This window comes from Pinus tabuliformis, chromosome Q, assembly GCF_031772625.1.
Source record: "Pinus tabuliformis cultivar Carrire ecotype Pingquan chromosome Q, CPIR1, whole genome shotgun sequence".
In the NCBI taxonomy this organism is placed as follows: Eukaryota; Viridiplantae; Streptophyta; class Pinopsida; order Pinales; family Pinaceae; genus Pinus; species Pinus tabuliformis.
Genome location: NC_142296.1, coordinates 570,968,128 through 570,983,750, shown reverse-complemented (window position 1 = coordinate 570,983,750; position 15,623 = coordinate 570,968,128). Strand labels below are relative to the sequence as shown.

The 15,623-nt window shown below is 42.3% G+C and overlaps 1 pseudogene; it reads right to left on the bottom strand.

The window, feature by feature from the left end:
- The window catches only part of LOC149220736 (putative disease resistance protein At5g04720), a 44,813-nt pseudogene extending 29,636 nt beyond the window's left edge, over positions 1-15,177 (bottom strand).
- Between the last annotated feature and the right edge of the window lie 446 nt (positions 15,178-15,623).

The window sequence follows — 15,623 nt, the reverse complement described above, 5'->3', positions numbered from 1 at the left end:
ATTCCTAACTAAGTGTTTATTGTGATAGGCTACAGTACTCCTTTACAGAAGGTTAAGATATGTTTCCTCTCACCTTAACACTCAGATCACCTAACTTATCTAACTGTCCTAAGGATACAGCGTATTGCTAGACTGAGATTTTAATCCTCTTACAAGGATGCTATGCACAAAATCTCTGTCTAGTTAACACTTAAGCATTCATGAAAAATCAAAAGCACACTAAAGTTTAAATGCATGAAAACAGAGTCTATGGAGATGCTCTAAAATATAACGATGGATCAAATCTCTTACAAGATATGGTTCAATGATCTAACGGTCTATCACCATAAATACCATTTGTGAGAATTTCCAATCAAATCGACAAAGTCATAAACATGGAAATAACACTAAACACTATGTATTCTATTCAAATTCAAAAACTGCTAAGGAAATGAAATTAACAGTATACCAATCCACGCAGGGCCCGTCCACGTTTCAATGGTACACTGAAGTAAACTCAAGCAACGAGAGTATTAACGCATAAACACTGCTGGAGTAAAACCGTGACTATATTTAAGTGCTGAAGATTGCAATCACATACAAGAGTTCTGTTCTCAAACGATGCACAGAGATAATAATCGTAACTGTTCTTGAAAACAAAATAATACGCAGTCTTTATCTGCTTGTCCCTATCTGAATCGAAAGTACATTCATTAAGCAGATGTTTCTGCTTTTACAATGGAATGATTTTTGGTCATTTCTAATCTAAACCGATTTCCAAAAAAACAAAATGAAACCAGTTTGGCAAACCATGGCTTTTATTGCCTTTATAACCAAAAGGCTGGGGTTTGACCAACATTGACCGCATAACTAGGAGCTTTTGATTTGCTGTAGAATCGATTTTTCACCATGCATGTACATTCCAGGTCTCATTCCTATCCATTGCTTTGGCTTGCCTGTCATGCCACGTGTCAGATGATAAACCATTTACAGGATTTTATGACTTTCTGTAATCTTTTTATTGAAAATTCCTAATTTATAACATAAAAATTCATAAATTAACTTTAATGCAAACTAACAACTATAATGCTATTAATTAATCAATTTTGAGGGATATAAGGGGTCTATGGAGGAAAAAGGTAGACAAATGATGGTGTTTCTAGAAGGAAAAGATGGTAATGGAATGGTACCAACAGGTGGCCTTTCCTGTTACTAGCTTCTGCTTGAAGAGAGCACTCGTGCTCATCATCATCTATCGTTGCATCTTTGAAAACGTCGGCATTGGCCATGAAATGCAGTATTTTTTGGTCATCATTAAACACACATAAGTTAGTTATGTTGTCCAGGATAGATGGTTCGTACAAAATATCAATAGTAATCCTATCCCTAATTGACGACATTCTCGAAGTTGCATTTGCTAGTGCATTAGCAACTGCATTACGCGTACGTGGTACAACAATAATATTAAAAGCTTGGAAGTATGAGATTAGTCTCCATACCTCTTGTTGGTAACTTTTAAGATGCAGTGATAAATAGTGAATGGTGTTACGTACCTGCCCACCACTATCTCTGAATCACCTACCACTTTGAGCATGACCACGTTGAGGCTGATGGCTTTCTGTAAGCCCAACACGAGTGCTTCACACTCTACTACGTTGTTTGTGCACTCAAACTCCAAGCAACTTGAAACCAAATGATTCTTGTTGTAAGGGTCGATCAGAACACACCCGACTCCTGAGCCGTCCTATGTCTTTGATTCATCAAAGTACATGGTCCACAACTCATTTGTACATGGACCGCTTGATGTGCTAGTACTACTGCTACTACTGTTGTTGCTACTACTACTACTATTGGTACAATGTGTTGTACAAGTTTCATTACCATCAGTTGGGCAAGGAAGGAGTCCCAACTGCAAATCTAGTGGGGTTGGAGCTCGCCGTGCAGGATAACACCCCAATGTTGTCTCAAGGAGGCAGTTGCCAAACATGAGTTTTGCGAAGGCCAACAGTTCATTCTCGCCATTGAGGGGAGTGACATTAAATTTCATATACCTCTCGGATTATACATGGATTTTGTTGCACTTTCCCTTGTACGGAAGCCACATGTGAGACCAGCCTGTAGCAAAATATCCATCTAGCTTGTTGGACCAGTCTCTACTAAGTAATACACCATATGCTTTTGGTATGTCCACAATGGCTATGTCGATGAATTGGTGGACTCGACTGTCACGGAATAGTCAGATGATCATGTCTCGTAGTTCACCAATGGATGGTACTGATGTTCGATAAAGTTGGATGATTCGCGCGGATGTCTCGCTCCATTGTGCATTGATCCTCTTAGCGATGGAGAGTGGCATGACGTTGGTTGTCGTGCCAGAATCAACCAAGCAATTGTGAACATTGTGGTTAAAAACTTCAAATAAAAGTAGGAATGGAGGGTAACTTGAGTTTTCTTCTTCCATACAAAGTGTATTGAGCACAGTGGAAAGTGATCTAGGAGGTGTGCTTGCTCCCTTGCTGGTAGAGGCTGCGTTGTCTGTTGCTGTCTGTCCCAGTGCGCACAGTAGGATATCTTGCTGACTCTAGATCTTGGCTAACTCGAACAAACTGATGTTCGCTCGAGTTTTCTTCATGTCTTCAACAATGTTGTAGTCCAGAGGTGGTAGACTTACCGAGGTGTCTGGGGTGGAATGGATGTTCATGTTATCCAGTGGAGTGTTTTGCAACTTGTTTCTCATGGATGTACTCTTATTCACCGCTGTCTTCTCAGACTTGCTTTGTGTTTTCTACTTTGGGGTGGCCGGTGGATCAGCTTTCCTTATCAGCAATCTGACCTTTTCTTGTATCTCCCCAAGTGTAGGGGGAGCCCCTTTACTCCTAAGATTGTAATGGTCAGTTTTCTTTCAGGGCTGCTTCTCGGTGTTCATCTTTGACATCGTTTGCGAGCACTGATACGCGTTCACCACATGCCCAGAGCTTGATGGCTCATCAGGTGAAACTTCTTCATGATCGTCAGTGTCTTCCAGTTGCTCCTACATATTGCTTCCTACATCAAGTGTATGACTGTAGAAAGCACTTGTGACTCACTTCCAGTCCGAACAAGAGTTCTCGGGGTGATGTTCTTCATGGAAAGAATAGAACTTAGGATCTGCACACTGTTCGAGCTGGAACATAGTCTTCTACACAGTTTTTGAAGCGAACCGGTTGTTGATTGATGAGCTGATAGCCTGTCTCTACCTTGGCGGATGACTGCTTACAAATGTGTCAGTTTTATGTTGTTTGAGTTCGGATACTTCAGTGGTCAAGCTCTTGACAAGATGAGTGAAGGTGTCAATATCGCTTACTTCCTTGTCTCTACCCTTACTCGCCACTACTTAGGACTTCCTACTCGCATCCTTGGAGTCCTTTGTTGATTCATCATCCTTGATGACTCCAATTACGAGCAGGTTTTTTTCAACAGTGATAGCCTCTTCAATGTTTTCTAGAAGTGTTGGTTTCGCAGCTCGCTTGATGAACTGCGCAACGCTGGTTGGTAGTGCGGATGTGTAGTAATCAATAGTGATGGAGTCATGAGGTTTAATGTTTGCTGCAAACTTGTTCAATGTATGTGTAAACCTTTAATTGAAATCTTTCACTTTCTCTTTTCCCTCCATCTTGAGGTTTCCAAACTCTTTGAGTAGCATGGCTAGGGTCTTGTCATTAGCGAACTTAGAAAAGGAACATGCATTTGAACGCACCCTAGTTATGTATAGAGTTTGATGGAAGGCTGTGATACTAAGCAGTTGCGTGACCATCCAAGGTACATGGGAACAATCTACATGCTACATCTTCATGTCATACCTCAAGGGTCTACAACTACAGGTAGAAGTTGTCTAAGTGGTCTTCTGCCTTCACCGTGCTGTCGGGGTCGAACTTGATGTTCATTCTCTTCGCTCGCTTCGGCATCTTGTGCAGAACATCTAAGAGAGCTAATGGTCCCTGAGTCATCCACTTCAAGTTTGGGCCAGCCATCTCTTCTTCTTCCCCGTCTTCTTCCTCTATTTTAGAATCTGATGGTTCTGGCTCTAAGTCTGTTCGTTCGTCTCCACCTCCACCTCCTCTGCTGCCTTCCCCTCCACCTCCTATACCAGATTTCGATCCCAAGATCATAAGAGTGTCTTGTTCACCTTGCCAAAAAGTTAGAGGTTCCTCTCCTCCTTCAATAGCTTCTTCCAGACCTTCAAGTGTGGCAAGGAATACTTCTTCCACTGATAATACAACAACTCTCGTGGGAGTGGCTTTTGGCTTCCTAGATGTGTGTGGAAGGTGTTGTATGCCTGGGATCAGTCCGACTGCTTTCACGAACTAGCGAGTGATGGGATGGACGAAGCGAAGGTGTTGATATGGAATCTCATGTTCAATCCTCGGTGCTGAGGAGTAACCAATTGTGGAGTCGAGTGTAGGTGATAGGGAATGCGAGTTACTTCCTTGACCAGATGTTTGATGAATGAGTGTGAGGGAATGTTCAGCCATATACAACTGGATGCCCTCCTTCTAGCGCCAGAAATGTTGACGGTGCTGGACCCGCCAACATTCAGGGGATCACCCTGGTATGAAGTCCCAAATAGACCTCACACTATTTGGTGTGGGAGTCCCATCCGGTATGACGGCCTGGTTTCCATTGCCTTAAGGATTTGCCTCAACTATTGCTTGTCAGCACAGGAGAGTGGTCTGCTTTGCCTTCGAGAAGTGAGGTTCGCGTACCTGGTGAATGCTAGTGTACTTGTGTCAATGGTTCTTTCACTGTAAAGGGAGAGGGTGAGAGTGAGTCCCAAGTTGGTTGGGATGAAGTCCCAACTCAGCTAGGAACACACAACACAACAGGACATGCATAGCTTCTGGAGGAGCAATCCACATGGATGTGGAATTCACAACACACAAGGTAAGATAACACGTAGAACACTTAACAAATGAGTCTGAACGAGTGCAACGGTTGTTACAACAAGCTTTATGTGAAAGGTTTGTTTGATGTCCAGGGAGATAGCCACCACGGGCGAGGCAACGTTAACAACATATACAACACATTTCCATTAACCTATTATGTATTACAACAAGTGAAAATTATCTTCAACACAGGTTAAAGCAACATGCATTACAAGTGTTCAAGATTAGTCTTACAATAGTTACAATACATGTGTGAGAATGTGTTGGCCTGTTAGTAGGCTTCTGAATTAAGTGAAAGTTCCAAGACACATCGTTACACCATACATCAATAACCCCATGAACAAGGCGTTAGAGCCACTACTTACTCCTCAAAGAAAATATTACAGACTCTCTTGAATATGTGGGAGGAGCTAAGCTGAAAAGTCCTTTCATGTACAAATGAGGGGGTATTTATAGCCAAGGCTGAAACTGACCCTTGTGGTTGTTCGACTACCCTCATGACTGTTTGAATTCCATGACTTTTTGACTTTACATGACTCTTTGTACAACAATTGGGTCTCTTGGACTTCCACGTTACATTAGATTGATTGATAACATAGCCCACAGTAGAGATGTGGGCGACATGACTTTGCATGACAGTGTTGATACCTTCATGTTGCTGTTGGAGTGTATGTCGAGCTACAGTGTTGCTGGGTGATGGATGTCTTCAAGGTATATCACAACTTCACTTCTGCATGGCAAAGTGCATGAATTCTTCGATGGTCTTTGGTTCTCTTGATGAAGTTTTGGCATGTTGATCCTTGATTGCATGTTGGAAGGCTTGACAAGTTGATCTGTTCGCGAAAGGTGCATGTTTGTTTGTTCGTCCGTCTGTGAGCACATCTTGCATGTTTGCTTGTCCGTTCATCTATGAAAACATCTTTGCATGATCATTCATTCATGAGCACATCTCTTTGCATGCATCGTTCGTTCATCCATTGGTGAACCTGTCCTTCTGCATGTGCTCCCTTTGTTCATCCCATTCATCATTGCGCCATGTTTGTTGGTGTATCTATAACTGCCGTCACTCATGATGAGACGACATCAAATCCAAAACCTCCTAGTCTACCATGACACATGATCATTTCAGATGGAGGTGACCGAGAGATAGGCAGCAAGGTTATGAAGTGGGATGACGACTCTGGGTGCTGCTGATGAAAACTAAACAAGAGTAGCTAAGTGATGGATATGGGCAATCCAAGTTGACAGTGACTGTTTGCGTGGTGTGGCTTGGCTGGAAGGCAAAATTGCACAAATTTTGGGAGGGACAGTCCAGGCTGCAGGAAAGCAAGGTAGACATGATATGCGTAGTTTCTGGAATGAGCAGGCAACAGGGGTTGGAAGGCCAAATTTGCGCAATTTTCTGGAGTAATAGGTTGGGTTGCAAGGAGGGTCAGTAAGCGAAGAGTGCACAGTTTTTTGGAAGAACTACCCATGAGCCTGGCAGCCAAAACTGCACAATTCCCAGAGGGAACTGGCAGTTGGCTACTAGATTACTGGCAGCCAAAACTATGCATTTCCCAGAGGGAACTGGCAGTTGGGTGCTAGGTCACTAGCAGCAGAAACTACGCAATTCCTAGGAGGAACTGGCAGTCTACTACTAGGAGATGTTGGCAACGGGGAACTGCACTGAGGTTGGGAGGCTGGCCTGCTGATCATATCTACGCAATTTTTGAGCTGAGCGGACGCCTGGGTAGTAGAAGGCCTCCTCATGAAAACTACACAATTTCTTGGATGAGCAATCGGTCAATTGTTAGGATGACTGACTTGGAAAACTGCGCAATTTTCTGAGGGAGACAGGGACGTACGCTTGGTGTCTGTCCGCCCTGTCTGTGCAATTTCCTCAATCAGCAGAGTGGGAAAGGTCAGTAGTCTCTATGCAATTTTGGATGGGAGTCAATCCCAGGGTGGCTGTCGGGTCCGACTGTCCGAGTGGCCAGCATGAGAGCTGATCAAATTGCTTGCGATCAGCATGGCTTGGAAAGACTTGCTTGGTGCTTCTGCACTGTTTTGGGTGACATTCGATCGAATCGATAGCGGGGTGATGGTCTGGATGTCAAAGGGGGGTCCAGTCATCAGAACTTCAGCAAAATGACTAAGTGTGTGAATGATCGAAAGATGCATAGGTGATCATGCAAACACATACTCACATGACTTAATGACGAAACGACTCAAAACATACAGACGCATATGTTCAACATGACTGACTGATGGTGCAAGCTACAAGCGCGACACTCGATATTGATCGTTGATTGACCATGGCGACGCTTGTGCAACTGATCAGAAAATGATCCTTGATGACTTTTAATGATCAAAAATAGAAGTCAAATGATGCTCTTGGAAATAGTCTCATTGCATAGATATCTTCATTCTAAATCTATTGCAATTTGAATGGACCAAAACGGACTCCAGATGAAGGAGTTATTGTAAAATTAAAATTGTCCAATGTCCTTAGAAAAGGAGGCAATTTCATTAATCTTCAAACTATATTGAAAATGTTGATTTTTGGTACAGGCTCACTGGCCAATCCACAATTGACACATGGCAGGCAGGAATTGGGCCATGTGGCCCTGTTTGATTGGCCAAAAAGTCAATGGCTACGTCAGCAATACATGTGGCAACTCGGGAAAGAGTCGCGGGTGTCTAATGATGTCAGCGCAGCAGATGATGTGGCAGTTGGAGATTGGTTAAGGTCTTCGATAATTAAGAATAGGATCAAAGGCAGAGGATCATCCGATCAAAGGAGATCAACGCATTTTACAGCTAAACCTACAAGCAAGCGGATCTGAAGAGTTTATGGAAAATGAGCTAAACCTTTTGAGTTCTAGAAGGAGGGCAGTAAACGGTATTTCTAGGCGGCTTCAAGTAGTAAGTGGTATTGGAAGGGCTTCACCCGATTCCATACACCAGTCGACACGTAGCATGTTGTAGGAGAGAGAAAACCGCTTTTTCGGGTGGGTGATCTCCGTGCAAGTGGGCCACTCGAAATGGCTGTCAACCATTGGATTGGAGATCGTGGATCAAAGGTGGATATTGAGCGGACTGCTTGATGTTTCGGATTTAGTGCGAACCGTCAGATTAAAAGGTAAATCTACAAACAAGATTAAGTTGCGATGTTTCCAAAGGAAGGACTTAACCAGAGGCCTTAAGGCATTTCGATATGCGATAGGTCGATTGCGATGAGCACTTTGAGCCATTGGATCGGAAAAGGAATCAATGGTCAGGATCTGATCGAAGATCGCTGATCGGGGGAGCTTAAGGGATGCAGACCATGGAAGCAGTGACTGCTGATAAGCGATATAGCGATAATGTCGATAGCTGATGAGGCGACGATTGAAGTGATCAGAGATCGGTAAATCGGATCGTGATAATGCAAAGGGGCCAATGCACCATGCGACATGCGATCAAAGAGCCAGAGCCGAGAATCAAGAGGTGAGAGCCAGAGCCGAGAGCCAAGAGCCGAGAGCCAGAGTCGAGAGCCAAAAGCCGACATCATAGAGCCAAGAGCCGAGAGCCGAGAGCCAAGAGTCGAGAGCCAGATCCGAGAGCCAAGAGCCGAGAGCTAGAGTCGAGAGCCAAGAGCTGAGAGCCAAGAGCCGAGAGCCAAGAGCTGAGAGCCAAGAGCCGAGAGCCAGAGCTGAGAGCCAAGAGCCGAGAGCCAAGAGCCGAGAGCCAAGAGCCAGAGAGCCAAACAACCAGGGATAAAGATGGCATTCTAAGCCCATTGGTTCAGTTGTAAACCTATGGAGTTGAGTGTGGAACTTGTAAAAGAATTTAAGCCATAATCGCAAAGAGCCTAGTGGAGTTGACTAGAGCTCAAGGAGACGTAGCCCAAGAGGTTTGGGTGCACTCCTAATTATATTGTTGTTATGTGTATGATGTTTATTTGCTACATTGTTTTATTGTTATATGTTGCATATCAATTTAAGCAAATAAACTTAAGGCATTTAGTCAATTAAAGGCAAACTAAAAGCATACACCTATTTCAAGTTCTTTTAATTCCGCAAATTATCAATCATAAGCATAGATCTTGGAAATTGTTTAAGCTTTGGAGTGGGAGAGGTTCTTGTAAGCTGACAAGAAGCCTTTAGGTCCCCATTTCAGATGAGGTGGTATCAGAGCTGGTTATATCAGAGCAAGTTATACCGGAGCAGGTTGTATCATGAAGCAGGTTATATCATGATGCAAGTGGTATCAGATCAGAATGCTTGATTGACAGAGAAATCTATATGCTTGGTTGACTTGAAAGGTGTTTGATTGTTTGTAAATTGATTGTTGTTTGAGTTTGTAGAGGTGAAGGGAAAGTTATTGATAGCTAAGTCCAGGAGAGGACAAGAAGGAAGAAGAGCTGAAGGCATTCTTCTTATCCCAAAGGACCTCAAAGCAATCCTGGAAGCACAAGAGGTTTGTTGCAAAAGGTTGCTTGAATAATCTCTTTGTTAATCTTGTTTGAAGTTCTTTTGTTTATTTTGATAATGACAACTTCTACAAGTGAGTCCTCAAAATGCTCCTTCATCACAAGATTATGTGATAAAGACATGAAGCAAGACTTGTTCATCATGATGGACATGGTGAGAGAAATGAGTGTTGGACTTCGAGAGAAATTAAATTCCATGAAGGAAAAGCAGCAGTTGCTTTCTAACAAATTGCAGGAAGTGGAAGGCCAACTTCATATTGCAAATATGAACCTTGAAAGGATGCATGAGTTGGAGATACACCTCCTTGTTGCCAAAGAAGCCTTAGTCAAATATCAACTTGAAGAAGAGGTAAACAATTCCAGTTTGTCTTCAATTTCCTCTAAGAACGTTTATATTGGTTATTTTGAAAAACATACCAAAGGCATAGGTTCCAAGTTAATGTCCAAGATGGGCTATGAAGGAAAAGGTTTGGGCAAACATGCACAGGGTATATTCGAGCCAATAATGGTTGAGGAAACGCCTAAGTATTTGGGTCTTGGCTATGGACAATCTTATGGAGAAAGTTCCAAAGCAACCATGAAGGCAAATGAAACAGTTCCTAGAAGGAGTTTCATTTCAGGTCTTCTACCTCAAGAGTGTAAAGATTGTATTCATGGGGAATGCAATAGCTTGAAACATCATTTTCAGGAAGAAGGTGTTCATAAGCATGCACTTGAACCAGAGAGTTGTGGAAACTCTGAAAGCAATGAAGAGATTGATGGTGTTCCAAAGGGAGCTACTTCTTCATTCAATTCACCTCCTCATGAAGGTAATGAAGGTGAAAAAGAAAGGTATAAATATGGTTCTAATCATGTTCCTTTTGATTATGTTAAGCATGATAAATTTCCATATAAGTATTGGAAAAGAATTGCATGTTCCTTTTGCGGTTTGGATAACCATAATGTTTCTAGATGTTGGAAGAGGATGGCCACATGCAGGAAACTTCGGAAGGAAAAGAAGTAAGAAGCCAAAGGTCCATTGGACAAGGCAAATCATGTTGTCAAAGAGATGCACATGCATTGCACTTATTGCCATAAGCAAGGACATATTGCTGCAAAATGTTGGACTTTGAATCCAACAATGCTTCCACAAAACTTGAAGAGGGTGGAAAGAGAGAATGGTAGGAATGGAAAGAAAGATTCCATGAATGATATGTTTCAAGATGATTCACATGTTGATGCTAATGTGTAGACAAAGGTAGCACCTTTGAAATGGATTGGTAAGAAATGGTTAGAATTCTTATCCAATTAATGTTGCATGTCTTTTGAAAATGCATCAAATCAATAGAATGCATTTCTTTGTTAATGGAATGCAAGTTGCAGGGTTTTACCAAGAAGGTGAATGGAAAAGTTGAGTAGGAGACTCACTTTATTGCTGCAACATTATGTTCATTTAAGCTTCGAATGTATAGTGTACTTAAGCGAAATTTGAAGGATGAAATGCATGCATGAGAATGATGTGCATGAACACAGGGATTTTGATGATTTCCTTGTATTTGAACATGTATGTGTAATTAACTTGAAGGGTTGATTGCTTTGTTTTTAAGCATGCATGTAATGTTAATGTTGACTTGGAAAAAGTTGATTTGGTCTCCAAGATGGAGATAATGATGAAGTGTTTCATCTTTGAAAAAGAATCCTAAAGTTCTTTTTCTACATGGTTGACTTGAAGGGTCAAGTGTTTTAAAGGCATGTTTTGTTGGCTTGTTATCTAGTCAATCATTTGTATGCAGATGTAAAGACATGGAGGTGTTCACAAGATGTGAAATCTGTTTCTTTTGATGAAGCAAGAGTTTAGGCCATCCAGTTGTTGTTTGTAATTCTGTTGTTGTTAACAATTGTTGTTGACAATATTTCAAATAGATACAAATGTAAATTTTTGTGAAGAAGATGTAACTTCACATTTTTTTGAACCACTTTGGATCAATGATCAAGGAAGAGAAGTTCAAACTACCTTCTATAACCTTCTCAGTAGGAGTTCTGCATGAAGTCAAGGAGGAAAATATTTCTTCCCGGGAGGACCAGCATATCCAGGGAGGAAGTATTCAAAGGCTTTGGTTCAGAGGCACTAGCTATACAGGGCAAGTGTAGGTACGCTGAAAGAAAAGGGTTTCGTTACTCCCATCTACTGTTCAAATCAGTATGTCAGTCTTTTGGGGTCCAAAAGATTTCCAATGGGGAGGCGTGATCAGAAAATGATCCTTGATGACTTTTAATGATCAAAATAAAAGTCAAAGGATGCTCTTGGAAATAGTCTCATTGCATAGATCTCTTCATTCTAAATCTATTGCAATTGGAATGGACCAAAACGGACTCCAAATGAAGGAGTTATTGTAAAATGAAAATTGTCCAATGTCCTTAGAAAAGGAGGCAATTTCATTAATCTTCAAACTATATTGAAAATGTTGATTTTTGGTATAGGCTCACGGGCCAATCCACAACTGACACATGGCAGGCCGGGATTGGGCCATGTGGCCCTGTTTGATTGGACAAAAAATCAATGGCTACATCATCAAGACATGTGGCAACCCAGAAAAGAGTCGCGGGTGTCTGATGATGTTAGCGCAGCAGATGATGTAGCAATCAGAGATTGGTTCAGGTCTTCGATAATGAAGAATAGGGTCAAAGGCGGAGGATCGTCTGATCAAAGGAGATCAACGCATTTTATAGCTAAACCTACAAGCAAGCAGATCCGAAGAGTTTATGGAAAATAAGCTAAACCTTTTGAGTTCCGGAAGGAGGGCAATAAATGGTATTTTGGGCGGGCTTCAAGCGGTAAGTGGTATTGGAAGGGCTTCACCCGATTCCATACACCAGCCGACACGTAGCACGCCGCAGGAGAGAGAAAACCACTTTTTCGGGCGAGTAATCTCCGTGCAAGTGGGCCACCCGAAATGGCTGTCAGCCATTGGATTGGAGATCGTGGATCAACGGTGGAGATTGAGCGGACTGCTTGATGTTTCGGGTTTAGTGCGAACCATCGGATTAAAAGGTAAATCTACGGACAAGATTAAGTTGCGAAAGGAAGGACTTAACCATAGGCCTTAAGGCATTTCGATATGCGATAGGCCGATTGCGATGAGCACTTTGAGCCGTCGGATCAGAAAAGGAATCAACGGTCAAGATCTGATCGGAGATCGCTGATCGGGGAAGCTTAAGGGCTGCAGATCATGGAAGCAGTGACCGTCGATAAGCGATATAGCGATAATGCCGATAGCCGATGAGGCACCGATTGGAGTGATCGGAGATTAGGAAATCTGATCGCAATAATGCAAAGGGGCCAATGCGCCATGCGATATGCAATCAGAGAGCCAGAGCCGAGAGCTAGGAGCTGAGAGCCAGAGCCGAGAGCCAAAAGCCGAGAGCTAGAGCTGAGAGCCAAAAGCCGAGAGCCGAGAGCCAAGATCCGAGAGCCGAGAGCCAGAGCCGAGAACCAAGAGCTGAGAGCTAGAGTCGAGAGCCAGAGCCGAGAGCCAAGAGCCAAGAGCCAAGAGACAAGAGCCAAGAGCCAGAGCCGAGAGCCAAGAGCTGAGAGCCGAGAGTCGAGATCCAGAAAGCCAAACAGCCAAGGATAAAGATGGCATTATAAGCCCACTGGTTCAGTTGTAAACCTATGGAGTTGAGTGTGGAACTTGTAAAAGAATTTAAGCCATAATCCCAAAGAGCCTAGTTGAGTTGACTAGAGCTCACGGAGACGTAGCCCAAGAGGTTTGGGTGAACTCCTAATTATGTTGTTGTTATGTGTATGATGTTTATTTGCTATAGTGTTTTATTGTTATATGTTGTATATCAGTTTAAGCAAATAAACTTAAGCCATTTTGTTAGTTAAAGGCAAACTAAAATCATACACGTATTTCAAGTTCTTTTAATTCCGCAAATTATCAATCATAAGCATAGATCTTGGAAATTGTTTAAGCTTTGGAGTGGGAGAGTCTCTTGTAAGCTGACAAGAAGCCTTTAGGTCCCCATTTCAGATCAGTGACAGTGAATGTGATTCCGTGTGTGAGTGCGACAGATGCTTTCATAACGAACACAACAAGTACACACGAAGCGAAGACCTTGAGCATAACCAGAACATGGTCGCAAGCATGACTTAGACACCAACATGCAGAAACTTGGGTGGAATGAACAAGCAAGGCATATGCAAAGACTCTCAAGGACTCACAGAGTGAACCCGAGGGTGTGCAGTCATAAAGCGAAACTCCCAAGCGAGGCTACGAAATTAGGTGTAGGCCAACATTTTGGAGGGTGGTTGTAGCCACTACAATAGGATCCGACATGGAGGTTGAGAAAATTGTTTGCATTATTCAAGGGTTGGATATTTCATGCTATTAGTGCATGGGGTCATTTTAGGGGTATCTCTCTTGGATTCAACTCCAGGATTATGAAATTATCCAATATATGGGGTCAACCCAACTACCTCACTGCTGATATTTTCTCTGAGGAATGCAGGGTACCACTCAGGATTGTTAACATATATGGTCCATGTCACAACCGTGTTATCTTTTGGAATACACTAATGAATCAACCCTTCATGACCTCAAATAACCTCATCATTGGAGTTGATTTCAACTTCTCCTTGGACAAGGCGAACTGTTGCGGCCATCATGCACAGGAGGACTCCCTATCGTATTTCTTGCTTTGGCTTATTGACTTGCAAAATCTCATTGATATTGACATGGAAAAACTCCTTCCCACTTGGAGAAATAGATGCGTTGGAGAGGATGTCGTTGCTCAAAGAATAGATTGTTTTATCATTAAGGAATCCCTCCTAGATTACCTCTCACGATTCAAGCAATGGGTCATCTCGGGAGGCATATCAGACCACCATCTCATATACCTCTAGATGGCTAGACAATTTGACAAGCCTAGAGGCTCGTTCAAATTCAATTCAACGTGGCTCAAGGAGGAGGAATTTTGAAGTTTAGTGAATGACAACTGGAGGAAGCGTGATCTTACAAAACAAATATCAGTGGCCTCAAAATTCAATGAGAACATGTGCAACATTAAGAGGAAAACCCTCGCATGCTCAAAGGGAAACGACAAAGACACGAGGAAACCCTAAAGAGGATTGAATCTGAACTTGATAATTTGGAACAACCCGTTGGGGGGGGGGGATATCATACACATGGATCTAAAATCCACCTTATTCAACTTGAAAAAGAGAAGAGACGATTGTTGGAATCCAGGGAAGAAACATGGAGATTAAAGAGCAGAGCCATTTGGTTACAAGCTGGGGATGATAATACAAAAAAAAAAAAAATCACCAATACACAAAGGCTAGGAGAGCTTACAATACCATTTGGTCTCTTAAAGATGATGCGGTAATATTGCTTCAAATTTTAAGGATATAGCTAGATAGGGAATGCAGCACGCAGAGTCCCTGTTTTCTGCACCTCGACACAGCTCTCTGGGGGAAATCATGCAAACAGTGAAAGCCTTCCCCGGTTTTGCCTCTGATGAAGACAATGCAGAATTACAACTTCTTGTAACACCTGCAGAATTATAATTTGTTCTACATTGGTTCAAAAAGGATAAGAGTTTGTGACCTGCTAAATGGACTATTGAATTCTTCCTCATGATCTTCTAAACATTGTTGAGGAATGTCGCACTTCGGGCCAAATGTACCATGCCTTCAACACTACTTTCATAGCGTTGATACCAAAATACGATTTCCCATTCGCTTTCAATGACTATCGGTTGATCTCCCTTTGCAACGTCATCTATAAGATCATTGCCAAAATAATCGCCAATCAGCTTCATCCTATATTCTCTCGCCATATATCCCTAGAGAAATTTTCTTTCCTTGAAGATTGACAAATCCACGAAGCCATTGGCATTGCACAAGAAGGGCTTCACAACATCAAAACCATGAGATTAAAGGGCATGATCCTCAAAATCGATCTCTCCAAAGCTTTTGACATAGTCAGTTGGCTCTATATCAGATTGATTATCACCCATCTAGGCTTCCACAATTCCTTTATCAAGTGGATCATGTGTTCTAATACATCTGCCTCTTTTGCAGTATTAATCAATGGTGTTGCATCATCTTACTTCCATGCAGAGAGAGGGCTTTGACAGGGTTGTCTGTTGTCTCCCCTATTATTTTTGTTGATTGTTGAAGGACTTGGTAGACTAATCCATAGATCGATCTCTCAGGGTACTCTCAAAGGAATTTGCATTGGCAACACTACCATCCTATCACACCTTTTGTTCATTGATGATGT